At 33.7% G+C, this 17,482-nt stretch overlaps 1 protein-coding gene across 2 annotated transcripts in view; it reads right to left on the bottom strand.

The window, feature by feature from the left end:
• Positions 1 to 6,139: 6,139 nt before the first annotated feature.
• LOC123548966 (uncharacterized) overlaps positions 6,140 to 17,482 on the bottom strand; it is a 71,931-nt gene continuing 60,588 nt past the window's right edge. For both annotated transcript variants that reach the window (XM_053545830.1, XM_053545831.1), the window contains exon 5: positions 6,140 to 16,012. The gene's annotated coding sequence lies outside the window, so the exon portion shown is untranslated. The remainder of the gene's footprint in view (positions 16,013 to 17,482) is intronic.

The raw sequence follows: 17,482 nt of genomic DNA, 5'->3' as shown, positions 1-17,482 counted from the left end.
AAACTTTCTACATTGGTTTTTGACTGAAATTTCAAACCATTTCTTCACTTCTTATGCTATTTCTCAGTGTCAAACATTATATCAGAAACTACATGTAAATGAGGAAGTTCAAAATTTGCATCAAAACAGTAAACATACAGCTTAAAAGGTAGAAAAGTGAACAAGAAATAAAAAACCTTCAATCTGTGGTAGAAAGGATATTTTCCTCATCTTACTGTCATGCTTAGTAAAAAAAACTAGATCATTTCTTATGTTAACAATGTGAGTGCACAATTTCCATGATTTTGCAACCTGACATATGCATACCAGGTTTGGACAACCCCTGAAAATTGCTATACAAAATGTTGTATTCCACTTCTCCTTTTTAAAAGTTTCTCATTCTTACCACATATAATGTAAAAATTTTAAACCTGTAAGACTCCTGACTGGTGGAATTGTCATATGTTTTCACGACTTCATATACCGGTATTGTCAAACAGTGACTATCGTAGAAAAATTTCCTCTTCCAGCTTACTATAATTGACTGAAATAGTCTAATTACATCACAGATCTACTTCTTGGAAAAATATACCGGACTGTCACTTTAAAACTACATTCACTTGTTTTCAGTATGTTATACTTCAAAGTCTTTACTACTTTCAACTTTTGTCTTTGGCTATCAATAAATACTGCCCACTTATAAATAAATATTATTTTTCCATTAATGTCAAAAAAGAAACCTTTCACCTTCACTAGCTCTAACAATCCAAAAAAAAAAAAAAAAAAAAAAAAATCACCAACATATAAAACATAAAATAAATCAAATAAAATATACAAACTAATGCTAATATACCCAAAACAAAAAAATACCCTTACATACCAATAATTACCGTAGTTATTTCAAACCTGTTCAAAATATACAGTCGAAATTCACTGACTCAAACTTGGATAATTCAAATGCTACCCTTTGCTCAAAGTCATCGTCGGGTCCTGGTAAAATTTTTATATAATGTATAATTTTCGGTGGCTCAAACTACCGACAACTCGAACAAATTTTTCCGGTCCTGTAGAGTTCAAATGAACGAAATTTGACTGTATAATGTGCTTAGCTCTTTCACAAGGTGCAAAAATTTAAGTGTAAGTAAATCATATACATAATACTGAATATATGAAAATGGGGTTCATGGAGATAAACTGGCTGGAGATACAAAGATCTTATATCATGTATATGGCTCATGCAGATCTAAATTATTGTATATGGTTAGAAATAGTGTCATATATATGGTGTACACACAGCGAGTGTCTATATATGGTGTACACACAGCTAGTATCAATATATGGTGTAAACACTGCTAACCTGTATATATCTAGGGTTTAAGAGCCTAGCTCATGTATATAGTGTATACAGTTAAGCTTTTGTGTATGGCGTTCGAGAGCACAGCTCATGTTTATGTCGCTAACCTGTATATGTTTGAAAGCAAAGCTCGTGTTTATGACGCGAATCTGTATGTAGTGTTTGAGAGCAAAGCTAATGTTTATGTCATACACAAAGCTATGCTCATTTATAAGGTGTTTGAGAGCAAAGCTCATGTTTATGTCGTACACACAGCTAAGCTCCTGTATATTGTGTTTGAGAGCAAAGCTCATGTTTATGTCGGACACACAGCTAAGCTCCTGCATATGGTGTTTGAGAGCAAAGCTCATATTTATGTCGCTAACCTGTATATAGTGTTTGAGAGCAAAGCTAATGTTTATGTCGAACATGCAGCTGTGCTCATTTATAAGGTGTTTTAGTGCCAAGCTCATGTATATGGTGTTCACAGCTAAGCTCTGTAAAAGGGTTTGAGAGCCAGCTCATGTATTGTGTACAAAGCTATTCTACAAAGCTATAAGTAAAATATTTAAAGCTTATTTACTGAGATTCAAGATGTAACTTAATTCATTATATAAATTCTCAAACACTGCTATCAGAAAAGATTCAGTGTTGACTGATAAGCAAAGTAGGGTCTGTAATTTACAGATTCATATGTCTTTGAAACACAATACCCTATTATAAATATAAATGACAGTAATTATCAAAGCTTCTACTCAATTACATTCTCATTACTTCCAAATCATGGTGGTTTTCTATTAAGTGGTTTTAAAGATTTTTTACGATGTCTTTAAAATCAAAAAAAAACTAATAAAAATAGAGCTTAATTTCTTAGACATATACAAAAGTAAAAATATTCAGACAAGAATAAACTTTCTAATACAGATAGGTTTTATGGGTAAACAAAATGAAAATTGGAAGGCATGCCTCAAATTCGTTTCACAATTACATCACTCAAAATATCTACAACAAAACATTCATAAATAAATGTCATAATGGAGTAACTAGCAACCAAAAAGTGGTGATTCAAACTTTGCAATTCTTAGCTGGTTTCTGGGCAAATAATCGTAAATTATATATATGAAAATCTGAAATTTCTTAGAAGGGACACATTAAATTTGATATCCTCAGTTTCTTGATGACAATAAAATTGTTTGGTTAACTCAGACTAGTTCATATAAAAACACAATAAAAAAAACAGCTAAACAAAGAATCTTTAAATCTATTAATTATTTAGAAGACAAAGCTTGTAAAGCTGTAAAATCCATCATCATTGAAACAAGAGCACCGCCTGCGGGTTTTGACGCATCTGATTTTTTTGTGTCAAGTAATTATTGTCCTACCAGATTTTCTAAGTTAAAAAGGGCATCATTCTTGCAAAAACAGGATAGGTTATGTTTTTGATGTACAGTGTCACTTATGATGTGAAAAAACGTTGCAAGTTTTAAGCAATATATCGCTTTGATTAGTTTTGAGAAAAGTGAATTAAATAATACATCAACATGAAAATGATTTTCTAAGTCCAAGGGCATAATTATTGCAAAAATCAGGATGGAGTTACGCTGCTTGCTGCACCAGGGTCATGCTTATAGGTGAAACAAGTGTTGCAAGTTTCAAAGCAATATGCATTATAGTTTAAATGAGAAAAAGATTGATAAACATAAATTAACTAAGAAATTCTATTTTTCTAAGTCCAAAGGGCCCTTTAAAATCTTGCAAAAAAGCAAGGAGTTAATTTTCTTGTGTACTGGGTCAAATATGATGGTGAACAATGTTCAGTTTTTAAGCAATGCTTTGTAGTTTGTGATAAAAGTGATAACAAAAACTAATCAAAAGAACTGACTTTCAAGTAAAAGAGGCAATAAATCTTGCAAAAGCAAGATAGGATGTTATGTTTGGGCTGTACAGGTAAGCTTATGATGGTAATAAGTTTCCAAGTTTCAAAGAATATAATACTTGCAGTTGGAGAAAAGTTGACCTAACATAAAACTTAACAAGAAATTGATATTTTCTAAGTACAAAAGGGGCAAATAATTTCAAAAAGCAAAGATGGAGTTATTTTCTTGCTATTTATAACAGGTCTTTGATGTGACAATAATTCAAGTTTGCAGCAATACTTGATGTTTAGAGAAAAGCTGAACTAAAATAAAACTTAACAAGAAGCGACGCAGCGCTACCTGACAAACGCTTATGTGATGACAATAATAATCATCATTTTTTCAAAAATCAGATGAGCTAAAAATGAGGACTGTTTTTTTTTTATTAATTATTAGTACAGATTACACAATATTATTAAGCTTAAATAATTATTCAAATAACCTTGTATGTCTTTAAAATGGCATACAATTTCAGTGTAATGTGTGCACAACAAGAAATTGAAATATCTTTATGTCTAAAGCATTTAGTTTTGTTTGTTTTCGGTTTAGAGCCATTTTTCAACAGTATTTCAGTTATGTAACAGCTGGCAGATAACCCAACCAGTGTTCCTGGATTCTGTACCTCTATTAACCTGTTACAAGTAAGTAACTGCCAACTTCTCCACTTGAAGCAGAAGTGGAGAATAAAATGATTTTAGACACAATATCTTTCATCAGTCGCCGTGGAGCATATGCCTCGTCAGAGGATCGAACAGATCCGAAGATCTGCGCTCTCCCTATTGGGCTAAGCGGGTGGACTATACTGATGATATGGTGTTATAGAAAAAAAAAATGCAAGAAAAATGTTAATATATTATCTAAGAAACAATGAGCACCATTTCAATGAAAGCTCGTTCATCTCTGACTTAGTTAACTCATAAATCTTTTGGACACATATCGTACATATAAAAATATGCAATACCTGACGTTTTAGATATTTAATGAGGACTGTACTCAACATTAAATGCATTTTACATGCATTTGTATATATACGCAACACTAGAATCTTTGATCAAAGAACTGAATATTTCAATTCAGCATAATGCTTTTAACATTTTCAGTGTTAAGTTTACATACATCATACAATATACTCTGTACATAGAAAAACACATCTATTACACTTTTTGTTAAATGTCCTTTTATTTCAAAGCAAGTTTTATTTTTCATAACTTAGACAAAGTGTAAACCTACTTTCATGTATCCCTATGTAATTTCATGAAAATAGAGAAAATTGAGAAAATCCTGTGATGCTCAAATTTAAATATACTAACAAGGCACCCTGAGGTGCTGACCTATCTGATATTTTTATAATAAAATATTGTCCTACCATGATTTCTAAGTCTAAAATGGGCTGTACTCTGTCAAAAATGCTAGATAGGTTATGTTTCGTTAATGTACAGTGTCCAAAATATTATGATGGCGAAAACTTTGCAAGTTGTAAAGCAGTGCTTGTATTATAGATAAAGTTGACTTAACCTAATAACCAGTAAATGATTTGTCTAGTCCTCAAAGGGAATAATCATTGCAAAAAGCCAGATGGGAGTATGTCTGATGTACAGGGTCTGTTTTATGATAGTGAAAGAGTTGCAGTTTAAAGCATGTTTGTAAGTTTAAAGATAAAAGTGACCTAACATAAAAAAATCTTAAACAAGAATTGATATTTCTAGTTTAAAGTGGTCCATTAAATTTGCAAAAAGCAGGATGGAGTCTATGTTTCTGCTGTACAGGGAGCTTATGATGGTGAACTATGTTGCAGTTTTTATAGGGATATCTTTGTAGTTTAGATAAAAGTACCTTAAACATAAAACTTAACCAAGTAAACAGATTTTCTAAGTCCAAAAGGGCAATAATTCTATGCAAAAGCAAGATGGAAATTATGTTTCTTGATGTAAGGTTGCTTATGATGGTGAACAGTATTCAAGTTTCAAGCAAAAGCTTTGATAGTTTTAGGAGAAAAGTTGACCTAAACATAAAACTTAACCAAGAAATCTGATATTTTCTAAGTACAAAAGGGGCCATAAATCTTGCAAAAAGCAAGATGGAGTTATGTTTCTTGCTATACAGGGTCAGCTTATGATGGTGAACAAGTATTCCAAGTTTCAAAGCAATAGCTTTGATAGTTTAGGAGAAAAGCTGACCTAAACATAAAACTTAACCAGGCAACGCCGACGCAGACGCCGACGCCGACGCCGACGCCGACAACCGCTCAAGTGATGACAATAACTCATCATTTTTTTTCAAAAAATCAGATGAGCTAAAAAGGGGAAAAAATAGATGATCTTATCACATAATAATATTCAGAACAACAACTTTAAGTACACCATCCATGAACAAATGACAATTAATTGGTCTGTTATAACCTGTCTGTGGAAAAATTGCTTACAAATAATGTTTTGTTTGTTTTGTTGAGTTTTACATTGCACCAAAACTATTATAGGTCATATGGCGACTTTCCAGCTTTGATGATGGAGGAAGACCCCAGCTGCCCCTTCATGCACCTAGATAGAACCACTAACCTTCCATAAGCCAGCTGGATGGCTTCCTCACATGGAGAATTCAATGCCCCGAGTGAGACTCAAACCCACACTGGTGAGACAAATAATGACTCTAGATTATGAACTGTATGTTGTTGTTTTTTTTCATGAATAAATAGCAAATTTAGTTTTTTAACTCCACAAGGACTAAACAGGCTGGTAACATTGCCCGATCGGGCTTTAGACATAAAAACTAATGTTTCTTGAAAAATAATGAAGATATTTCTTTCAAAGTTGGTCCATTAATTAAGCATAACATATGACACATACTAAGGAAGAAATAACTTTGTTCCCTTCAGTTTTGTTAGTATTACTTCCCTTTTTCAGATTTTTATGATGCATAATTTTTGAAGCCCAAAAAAAATATGTTTTAATGCAATTTTTAAAACAGAAAAGGGTTTAATGGGTTTCTATTGCTCAAAACTTGTGCGCCAATACCTTTATTCTATGTATTTAAGGTTAATACTTTGTTTCTAGTGCAGATGTATGAACATTTTTTTTACAACTAACATTTTTCTATATGTTGTTAGTGAAAGCACATTAAAATGTATACATTCATGTACTAGCGCAATAATTTAGAGCATTAGAAAGCCATTGAACCCTTTTTTGTTTTAAACTTATTATTAGAACATATTTTGTTTGGACTTGAAAAATTATGTGTCATAAAAATCTGAAATGGGGAAATAATTCTACCAAAACTGAAGGCAACCAGGTTATTTTTATTTTAATTTGTGTCATATGAAATGCTTAATAAATGGACCAAGTTTGAAAGAAATATCTTTACTATTTTTCAAGAAATATTAGTTTTTATGTCGAAAGCCCGATCGGGCAATGTTACCAGCCTGCTAAAAATCCAGGAAGTATGTTTTCTTATGACATCTATGAACAGTCCATACAGAATTCACAATATGAGCCACACCATGAAAAAATCAACATAATGGCTTTGTGACCAGCATGGATCCAGACCAGCCTGCGCATCAACGCAGTCTGGTCAGGATCCATGCTGTTCGCTTTCAAAGCCTATTGCAATTAGAGAAACCGTTAGCGAGCAGCATGGATCCTGACCAGACTGCACGGATGCGCAGGCTGGTCTGGATCCATGCTGCTCGCAAAGCCACTATGTTGGTTTTCTCATGGTGTGGCTCAATTATTGTATCTTTCTGCCGTTATTTTAGTTGAAAGAAAAATAACACATTCAGAAGATAGGTCAAAACAACAGCAACACATTATTGTAATTATATTACCAAAAAGAAAAATACATCCGCCTTTGAAATCGATATATACACAAATTAAGACGAGTGCAAGATCTACGGAAATTGAGCCCGAGGGACCATATTCCAGACAAACTTTGAAACAGAATTTATATACTGGAAAACTTTCAATACAACAATTACATTAATGCTAGAAAAATAATCAATCAACCAAAAATTATTGAGATGAGATTTTCTTATCCCAAATGAAGATGTAATTTTGAGACACGATATTTAAGATATAAGGTTCTGTTGTGCTGTTGTTTTTTTATCATGAGAAAGATATAAATGAGCCCCAAAGTGAGAAAACCAACATGGTGCGTTTGCGTCCAGCATTGATCCAGACCAGCCTGCGTATCTGCGCAGTCTTGTCAGGATCCATGCTGTTCGCTAACGGTTTCTCTAATTGCAATAGGTGAACAGCATGGATCATGACCAGACTGCGTGGATGTGCAGGCTGGTCTGGATCCATGCTGGTTGCAAACACACTATGTTGGTTTTCTCATGGTGCAGCTCAAATTAAAACGCAAAAAAAAACTGTGAATTCACTTTTTTAAAAAGGGGCATACCACCAAGTGTTACACTGCAACAAAAACCTTTGATAAGTATTATTTAAGGTATCGGACCCATAATTTTTTCATCTGGTCCTTTTTAACTCCAATGATCTGACTCTATAATTTGTTACCTTAGCGCCAAAAGTGGAGAACTGCATTGACATATAGAAGCACTTATCCAGTTTTTGTGCCGATATGAGAATAAAATGCTTTACACGCAGCTGGTAAAAGACATTCATAAAATATGATTATATAATACAATACTAAGGCATCAAATACAATAATTACATCAAGTGAAGAATACAGGATTATACATACACATCCCTCTATCATCCGAGACAATATAAACATACAATATTCATGTATACATATAGAAAGCCCATATAAGTATAGATCAATCATTATCCAGTTATGAATACAGAAAAGCAAATATTATGCATTGAGCAAATAAGAGATAACAGTGAAGCTATTAACAAAATAACAGATTAACAGATCTATAATCTTCAAAAGGACAAGCTTTTCCCCCACAGAAACAGTTTCTAATATACTACGTCTACACAAATGCATTTTATGCACAAACTAGTTTGCTATATGCTCACCTTATGTAAAATATAACAAATCTCAGGTGAGCTTTCAATTTTGATTTAGGATATTATGCTAGTTGACACCAAATGCCGATGCATTTGTTCGATACAGTGAGGTACATTTATTATGCTAGTTGACAGAAAATGCTTATGCAATAGTCTGGTACACAGAGGTGCATTTTTACAATCTGTCTCTATAATATTTTAACTAATGGATCTATATTAAGAGTCTTCAAATCTGTGTTGAAAAGTTGGAGATAGCTCTTTGTCCCGACTTTTGTCAACTGGAAATACAGATTAACACATTTTGTATTTCACTTGCAATTAAAAAGAAGCAAGTTCATATTCTAACGGATATGTAAGAAATGTTTTGAGCAAAATGAGCACTGTAACCATTTAACGAGTGACGTTACTTCCTGTGACGTTTTTTCAGATAAAGCATTGAAAGGAAAATATCCTATTTTGATTATTTATCTTGCGTATTGCTTTCCTTGTGTATATAAAAGATAAGGTTTAAAGAACGTTATCATTGCTTTTTTTTTTTGACAAATAAATTGTGGATTAACTTCTATTACAGCCACATTCTTTCATCCATGTACTATGTTTATATACTGTTTTGGAGTCTGAAAAACTGAAATTTACAAAAACGTATATCATTTAGGTATCAAAAGAGACAAAAAAATTTCTGCTAAATTTCTAAAATGAACTTGTTCATCTTTCAATTTGGATAGTACCATTAACTGTTAAAAGGGGTTAAAAAGATACTGACTGAATGGCAAACAGTGCAGGTCATGATCAGACTGCACGGATGTGCAGGCTGATCATGATCTGCACTGGTCACAAAGGCAGAATCAGTCATGTCCAGCATAAGGGTTAACTGAGTGAAGTAGTTTCCGAACATTTCATGACTCATTAGTTACTAGTACCAAAGGCAAAACTTGTGAGAATGCCGGAATGTTAAAAGAAAAAAAGAAAGAAATAAAAACACAGTTCCAAAACAACGCACAAAAGTACAACACTTAAATTTCTATACAGCTGGAATATTGCAATATATCTCATTTACATACTTGACAATGTCAATTTACGAAAAACCTCGCATAAAAACCTAAAATTACTCACAACAGTTCACACTGATAAAAAAGCACCAATTCTATTATCTAAAACTATAAACATGGAAAACTGTCAAGATTTCTAGACATTAGTAGATGTACAATTAAAACGTGTGCGGTTTTTCGACTATCTCACAGAGTGGGTTTAGCGACACTTTTACTAGACATACAGATTCTTTCCTTTTGCGAAAAGCTTTTTGCATAACATGTAAAACGTAATTATTCTTATTTAATGGTATTAACATTATAAAAGAAATGGGTAGACTATATTAAAGTAAACCAGCGGCATAGCTGAAACACTTATTGACTAGCATGAAGCCCCAATGTCAGTGTAATGAACATTGGTATTTAACAATCAGCGAGAACATAATAATTCAGATCAAATAAAATTTCTACTATATACATACATTCACATGTGACCTGAAATTCTTCATGTATGGAGAAAAAAAAGACATACGTTATTTAGAATTGAATTGAAAAATCCTCGTTCCTGGCATGACGTATCGCTACGCCTCTACAAGCTGTTAACTGAGAGAGAGAGAAAAAAACTGCTTTTAAAGTATATCTACAATTCCGGGCAAAACGATAATCTATCATAGTCTAAACTGATCACACAACAATTACGCTGTCTCGGAAGACACTGGAATTCTTGATACAGACAAAAGCGTACCATATTATTATGCATATGTGAAAGTATAATTGCGAAAAACAATTACAGTAGGTACTCGAAAAACAAAAGTGACAGACAGATTGAAATTACAAGAAAATACACTGCATTAAACCCAGACTGTTTCTAATCAATATACTGTAATCGTACACCCTGTGTTTGTAATAGATCACAAATTATAACACCCCACCATACAAGCATATTACTATTTATTACGTGCCAATGATAGCGATTTTCGGGAAATGTAATGAATCGTTAATATACAATCCAGACAATAAACAAAATAATGAGTTTTGCAATGGGAATTATATTGTTTTAATGGTAATCCATAAAAAAGTAGTTCTTTAGACGCCTTACATCACATGACGTAAGTTACAAAACCAAAAAAAATCCTAATGTTACAAGTTTTCCTGTTAATTACTGGAAGTTAACACGCTATTGTATAATAAGTAAATGTAAAATGCATTAAGTAACAGAATTTTGCAGGAATTATGTGGTATTTTCATTCCATTTAAGTCCTAGAAAAATTAAACACAGTTAATAAACATGGATACAGCTTTGACTTACAGAACTAAAGATAAAATAGAAAAAGTAAAAAAGTTCAATTCATTTCTTCATTTTTACATATTAATCAATAAAATTTTGGCAACCCTGTAAGAAATATATGACACGGTATTACCATCATGCTTCCATTTTCCCTTTTATGGCACTATTTACAGGAGTATTTTATCTGGTTCCTAGCTTACACAAGGTTTATGTATCAGCAATACATTCTGCAATCCTAAACAGAATGTACAATTACCTGACCATTTTGATTTTGTTTTCTATTGCACACCTTGCATTTGATCTTTCATCCCCCTCCCCCACATCCATCATAAGTTTTACAAGGAGCTATGCACCCTCTCCTCCCCATAAATGTTCATTACACATGCCTAAAAAGAAATATATAAATATTATGCATTAAAGCCATTAATATTAATAAACCCTATGTCTACATACTAGTTACCCCATTTCTAAACATATGATCACCAGTGGAAAAACTTCAACCCATATTTGCTAATCATGATTCCTAATTCAGTTCACCACCTCTTTACCATGTGATTCCCACACTAATTTCAAAACCCAACATTTTTACCTTTACTAAAACTGAAAGAAGAGGCCCAAATGGGCACAAGTCGCCCAACTCAGGAGGACACTGACCTTTGACCTTGCTTCTGACCTGACTTTGATGAATCATGATATGAGTTTGGTAAGAAGTTGGTTTTTCTTCTATTTTTATCACTTGAAAGGGTCAAGCAGAAACATTTAAAACACGTCTGAGATGGATGCTGCTGACAAGTATGGTGAAAATCCATCCAATGGTTCAGTACAAGTCATTTAAAGGTTTTCCTATTTTTAGCTCTGGCAAGGCGCAGAACTGCTTGACGATTCATCTGGTGGGTCATGAAAAGAAGTCTTTTCTAAAGATTTTTTTTTCTATTTTTAGCTCAGACAGCTCCTTCAAGGGGTCACCCAAGCATCACCACTTGAAAGAATCTGATGCTTTTAACCAAGTATGGTGGAGATCTATAACAAGTTGTTTCACAGTTTTCTATTTTTAACTACGGAAACCCACGAGAAGGGCCAAGCAGAATAATCAGAAAAATACGAGAGAAGACCACGAAAGGATGCTACACACCAAGTTTGGTGAAGATCCATCACATTCATGGTTCATAAAAAGTTGTTCATTTTTTTTCTTCTATTTTTAGCTCTAGCTGCACTCAAAATGGAGCGAGGCACAACCATCTAAATAAACTTGGGAGCGGTCAATATAAAGATGCTACAGACCAAGATTGCTAAAGATCTACATTGTGGTGCATAAGAAGAAGTAATTGTTGTTCATAAGATTCTTTTCTTTTAGCTTTGGTGGCCTCTAAAAAGGGGCCAAACAAAATCATTTACAACAAGAGCTCGTCGAACACGAAATGCCCCCTTGATGCATTCAGTAATTGCACAAGGAACAGAAATTATATGCTCACTGTAAACAAAAATTCTACCATTCTGGTTTAATCTGACCTTGACCTTTAACCTATTAACCTAACAAGAGATTACAGATTGATCTTGGCGCCATCCACTGAGCCATTTTTGAATGTTCCAAATTTCAATACTACCTCGAGGTCAAAATCAAGGTCAAATTTCATTTAGGTACAAAACAATGTGTATGTGGTCCAAATATGAAAGCGGTGGCTTGAGAAATGTGAAAGCAGGTCACTAGATCAATTTCAAGGTAAAGTTCATTTCGGTAGACAGAACTATGCATGTGCTTCAAATTTGGAGGCTGTAGCTTGAGAAATGTGAAAGAAGGTAATAGATAAAAATCAATGTAAAATTTCAATTCAGAACACAAAAATATGCATGCAGTCCAAATTTGAAGCATGTACCTTCAAAAATGTGAAAATAGGTCACTAGGTCAATCTCATGATCAAAGTTCATTTCGGTACACAAAACTATGCATGTGGTTCAAATTTGAAGGCTGTAGCTTGAGAAATGTGAAAGTAGGTCACTAGGTCAAAATCAAGGTCAAATTTTATTTCAGAACACAAAACTATGCAAGTGGTCCAAATTTGAAGCCTGTACCTTCAGAAATGTGAAAGTAGGTCAGTAGGTCAATCTCAAGATCAAAGTTCATTTCAGTACACAAAACTATGCTTGTGGTCCAAATTTGAAGGCTGTAGCTTGAGAAATGTGAAAGTAGGTCACTAGGTCAAAATCAAGGTCAAATTTTATTTTGGAACAAAAACTATGCATGTGGTCCAAATTTGAAGCCTGTACCTTCAAAAATGTGACAGTAGGTCACTAGGTCAATAACAAGGTCAAAGTTTTTTTCAGTACACAAACCTATGCATGTGGTCCAAATTTGAAGGCTGTAGGTACAGAAATGTGAAAGTAGGTCACTAGGTCAAGATCAAGGTCAACTCATGTCAAGGTTCATCTTGCCACTCAAAACTATACATGTGGTCCAAATTTGAATGATGTAAGTTATGGACATGAAGATTCTAAGTTTTTCCCTATATGAGTCTATATGAACCATTTGACCTCTGAGGCAGGGCCATATTTGACCCAAGAGGGATAACTTGAACAAACTTGGTAGAGAACCACTAAATGATGCTACATTACAAAATACCAAAGCCACAGACTTTGTGGTTTGGACAAGATTTTCAAATTTTTTTCCTATATAAGTCTATATAAACCATGTGACCCTAGGGGTGGGGCCATATTTGACCCCAGGGAAATAATCTGAACAATCTTGGTAGAGGACCACTAGATTTTGCTACATACCAAATATCAAAGCCCTAGGCCCTATGGTTTTGGACAAGAAGATCAGAAACCATTTAACTGTTCCTAGCCAATGTGACCTTGACCTCTGACCTAATGACCTCAAAATCAATGGGGTCATCTGCTGGTCATGGCCAACCTAACAATCAATTTTCTTGACACTAGGCCCAAGCGTTCTTGAGTTATTGCCTGGAAACCATTTTACTGTTCCTGGTCACTGTGACCTTGACCTTTGACATACTGACCTCAAAATCAATAGGGGTCACCTGCTGGTCATGATCAACCTCCTTATCAACTTTCGTGACCCTAGGCCTATGCGTTCTTGAGTTATCATCCGGAAACTGTTTACTGTTCAGGGTCACTGTGACCTTGACCGTTAACAAACTGACCTCAAAATCAATAGGGGTCATCCGCTGGTCATTAACAACCTCCCTATCAACTTTCATGATCCTAGGCTCAAGTGTTCTTGAGTTATCATCCGGAAACCGTTTTACTATTCAGGGTCACTGTGACCTTGACCTTTGACATACAGACTTCAAAATCAATAGGGGTCATCTACTGGTGATGACCAACCTCCCTATCAACTTTCGTGACCCTTGGCCCAAGCGTTCTTGAGTTATCATCAGGAAACCGTTTTACTGTTCAGGGTCACTGTGACCTTGACCTTTAACATACTGACCTCAAAATCAATAGGGGTCATCCGATGGTCATTACCAACCTCCCTATCAACTTTCATGATCCTAGGCCCAAGTGTTCTTGAGTTATCATCTGGAAACCGTTTTACTATTCAGGGTCACTGTGACCTTGACCTTTGACATACAGACCTCAAACTCAATAGGGGTCATCTGCTGGTGATGAACAACCTCCCTATCAACTTTCATGATCCTAGGCCTAAGCGTTCTTGAATTTTCATCCGGAAACGGATAGGTCTACATTCCGACCGACCAACAGACCTACCGACCGACCGACATCTGCAAAACAATATACCCCTCCTTTTTCAAAGGGGGGCATAAAAATTGTACAGAGGACCTTATAAGGATGCTATAGACCAAGTTTAATGAAGATCCATGGGGTCTTGAGAAGAAGTTTTTTTAATTTTTAGTTCTGGCAGCCCTATGGCAGCCATGTGGTGAACAAACTTGAGAGAAGACCTTACAAGAATGCTACAGGATAAGTTTGGTGAAGATCCATTAAGTAGGTCATGAGAAGTTGTTTAAAAGTTTTTCTATATCTATTACTCTAGTGGTCCCTAAAAGGGACCAAGTCAAACCATCTAAACAAACTTGAGATAGGTTCATGCCTGAATGCTACTGACTAAATCTAGTGTCAATCTAACAAAATGTTTCAGTAATGTTTAGAAACACAAGATGATGGACAACAGATGCTGGACAACCGATACCAGTTCATCCACCTATACTCATAGCTCATACTGAACAAAGTTCATGTGACCTAAAAATTTGCTCTTCTTTTAACATAATCATGATCATGCAATTTGACTCTGACAAAAGTAAAGTTTCAGTAGCTGGCAAAAATAGTGAATGTTATTGTAAATGCAAGGATTTTGAATTAAACATGTACAGTATTGTGCGGCTTAGATTTCATACTTGTACTGCTGCCAGTATGACTTTTGCATTTGTGTAACAACTTATAAGAATCTGAGGTTTTAAAATTCAGGCCATAACAAATTTCCCCACATCATGGCTATACACATTCAAAATGAACTTGTAAAAGCTAAACCTACAGTTTAAAACATGTACATTTTTTTGTAGCCTGCAAATCAACAAAAATTTTCAACTGAACCTTAATACTCCATACAGTGATTTTCAACACAAATGCAATACACCTATGGATCTAAATTCTCAAATACTCTTAGTTTATATTTCAAACCTTCTTTAAAATAATATACATCTATTTTTTTTTATTTAAAGACAGCTATGTTTAATTCACTTGTAAAATTCATGAAAACTGAAATGAGGCTATAAAACAATAATAACAAGTTAGGAGAAATAATTAATTGCCAATTTAATTCATATTAATAACTGACAAAGATTCAATCATTTTTCATCTAAACAATAGACAATCTTAAGTTATTATAACTTTCAAAATTGATCAAAATTATATGCATTCACAGGCAAGTTGACAATATAAAAAATTACACCTGAAAGCTTCTATGTATCTCTATGGAAGTAAGTGGGGAGCAAATTTACCAAATCTTCTCTCGAAATTTTGATGAGACAAAATAGCAAACTAAATTTAGTAACTTATTGCCTTAACATACTACCGGTACATAACATCACATATATTCATCACAACAATATAGATCTATTAACAACGTTTTTACCGTAAATTTTTGCTAACCCAAGTAATTTTGATACGCTAAATGGTAATCACTTTCACCAGCTTACAAGACCTAAATTAGTTTTTATGGCGCTGACAAAACAAATTTGATTTTTTCTACAAATACACAATTACATGGTTACAAAATACTGGTATCCTGATAGCTGTAAAGATATATTAACAAAAAAACAAGCGCTTGAAAGCACGCAATTTATCTAGCATTACAAAATACTTAACAGAATAAGATTATATTTAACGGTACTGTCATAGAATATGCAACAATATATAAGATAATTTTAAAAGCTCAAAAGCAAACAGGCTGTCACAAGTTTACTGGTCCGTTTCAAACACCCGTCATTGTACCCTTCAATCATCACGGCAACAAGTCTTGCCTCCTAAAATGAAACAAAAGATAACATTAGTCAAATTTGTTTTATAATAATGCAAAACATTTGAATAGTTCTGTTTCTAAAAAAAAAAGTTGTGTTATTTGAACACGTCTCTGTTTCTGACCTTCTAAGGCTTCCCTTGTTAAGTTTAAAATGAAAAGTGCAGTCTGACCCGTAAGATTTCATATGCTATCACCTTGTTTGAAAATTACAAAAGTAAGAACCAACTTGCATTCCAAAATCCTGGTATCATTCAATCTGTCACTCAACAATATAGTAACTTAAACAAAGTTTGGTCAAAAATCCATACAGACAGGAAAGAATGGCAACAAGGCTGTCACAAATTAAATGCGCTCACACACTGATAGGAGTCCAGAAAGAAAGATGAAATAACTCACCGCAACTACTAATACCCTGTCAAATTTCTGAGATTTTAAATGTGAAAGGAAGAAACTGGAAATGGGTTAAAACCCAGAAGCCCCTTTATCTGCCTATGTATACGCAAGTGCAAAGCCTGAATAATTCTGACTGCATCATGTATTTGCTGATTACAACTAGGGAAGCCAGATATTTCAGTATTTGATAACTTTAATGCTACAAAAAAGCAGAATTTACTCATTTATGGTAACAATCAAACAAAAAATAAGGCTCCTAACTTCTACTTTTCATAAACTAAATATTACAGAAATTTTTTTTATAAAAATTATCAACAGATATATCTGACAATGCAAAATGTGCTGATGGATAAATGATTCAACAGTTAAATAAGACAAGGACGGAGGAAGATCGTTCCCAAAAATGTCAGAAATAAACAACGCGATGTAACTGTTATAGCTCCAATTTAGACAAATTATTCAATTCCGTCTAGTTTGAAAATAAAGAAATCTTAATCAGATGTATCCAATTTTATAAAACTAATGCAACTAATAAGATCCTAAGCTGTTTCAAGAGAAATTATCGAAAAGGTTCAGGCGTAATTTAAAATCCATTAAAGGAGAGAGGAAATGAGACCAAATTAAACTAATGATCTTGGAAAAGCATTTATTTCGATGCATTGTCACATCCATATTAAAACGCATCACAAAAAAACGAATGTAACAATTAGTCCTTATGTGAACTCAAAGGCAAGACAGGGATATTTTTTATGTTAACCGAAGTTTTTATGTTCGGCAACTTTAACCTTAACATTGTTCGCTTGCATTTAATTTCTTTTAATCAGATCAAAATGAACATTTTCTCCATGGATGAAAGTTTGGAAATAAATATACATTCGTACAGAGATGAATATGCTAATGCTCTTTAAGGAAAAAAAATGTCAAACTTCTGCAGCCCATGTCAGTAATTCTGCATGCTTAGCTATAATCGGGAAAATCAACAACCATGATGTAAAAAAAAAAACTTGTATAAATAATGTCCTTATCTTCAATTTCAAGAAACTATCATAGAGATGCATGAGGGAAGTTTATTCATTTATAT

The sequence above is a fragment of the Mercenaria mercenaria genome, chromosome 6 (genome assembly GCF_021730395.1).
Source record: "Mercenaria mercenaria strain notata chromosome 6, MADL_Memer_1, whole genome shotgun sequence".
Taxonomy (NCBI): domain Eukaryota; kingdom Metazoa; phylum Mollusca; class Bivalvia; order Venerida; family Veneridae; genus Mercenaria; species Mercenaria mercenaria.
The sequence above is the reverse complement of the archived record's forward strand: the minus strand, read 5'-3'. Positions and strand labels throughout refer to the sequence as shown.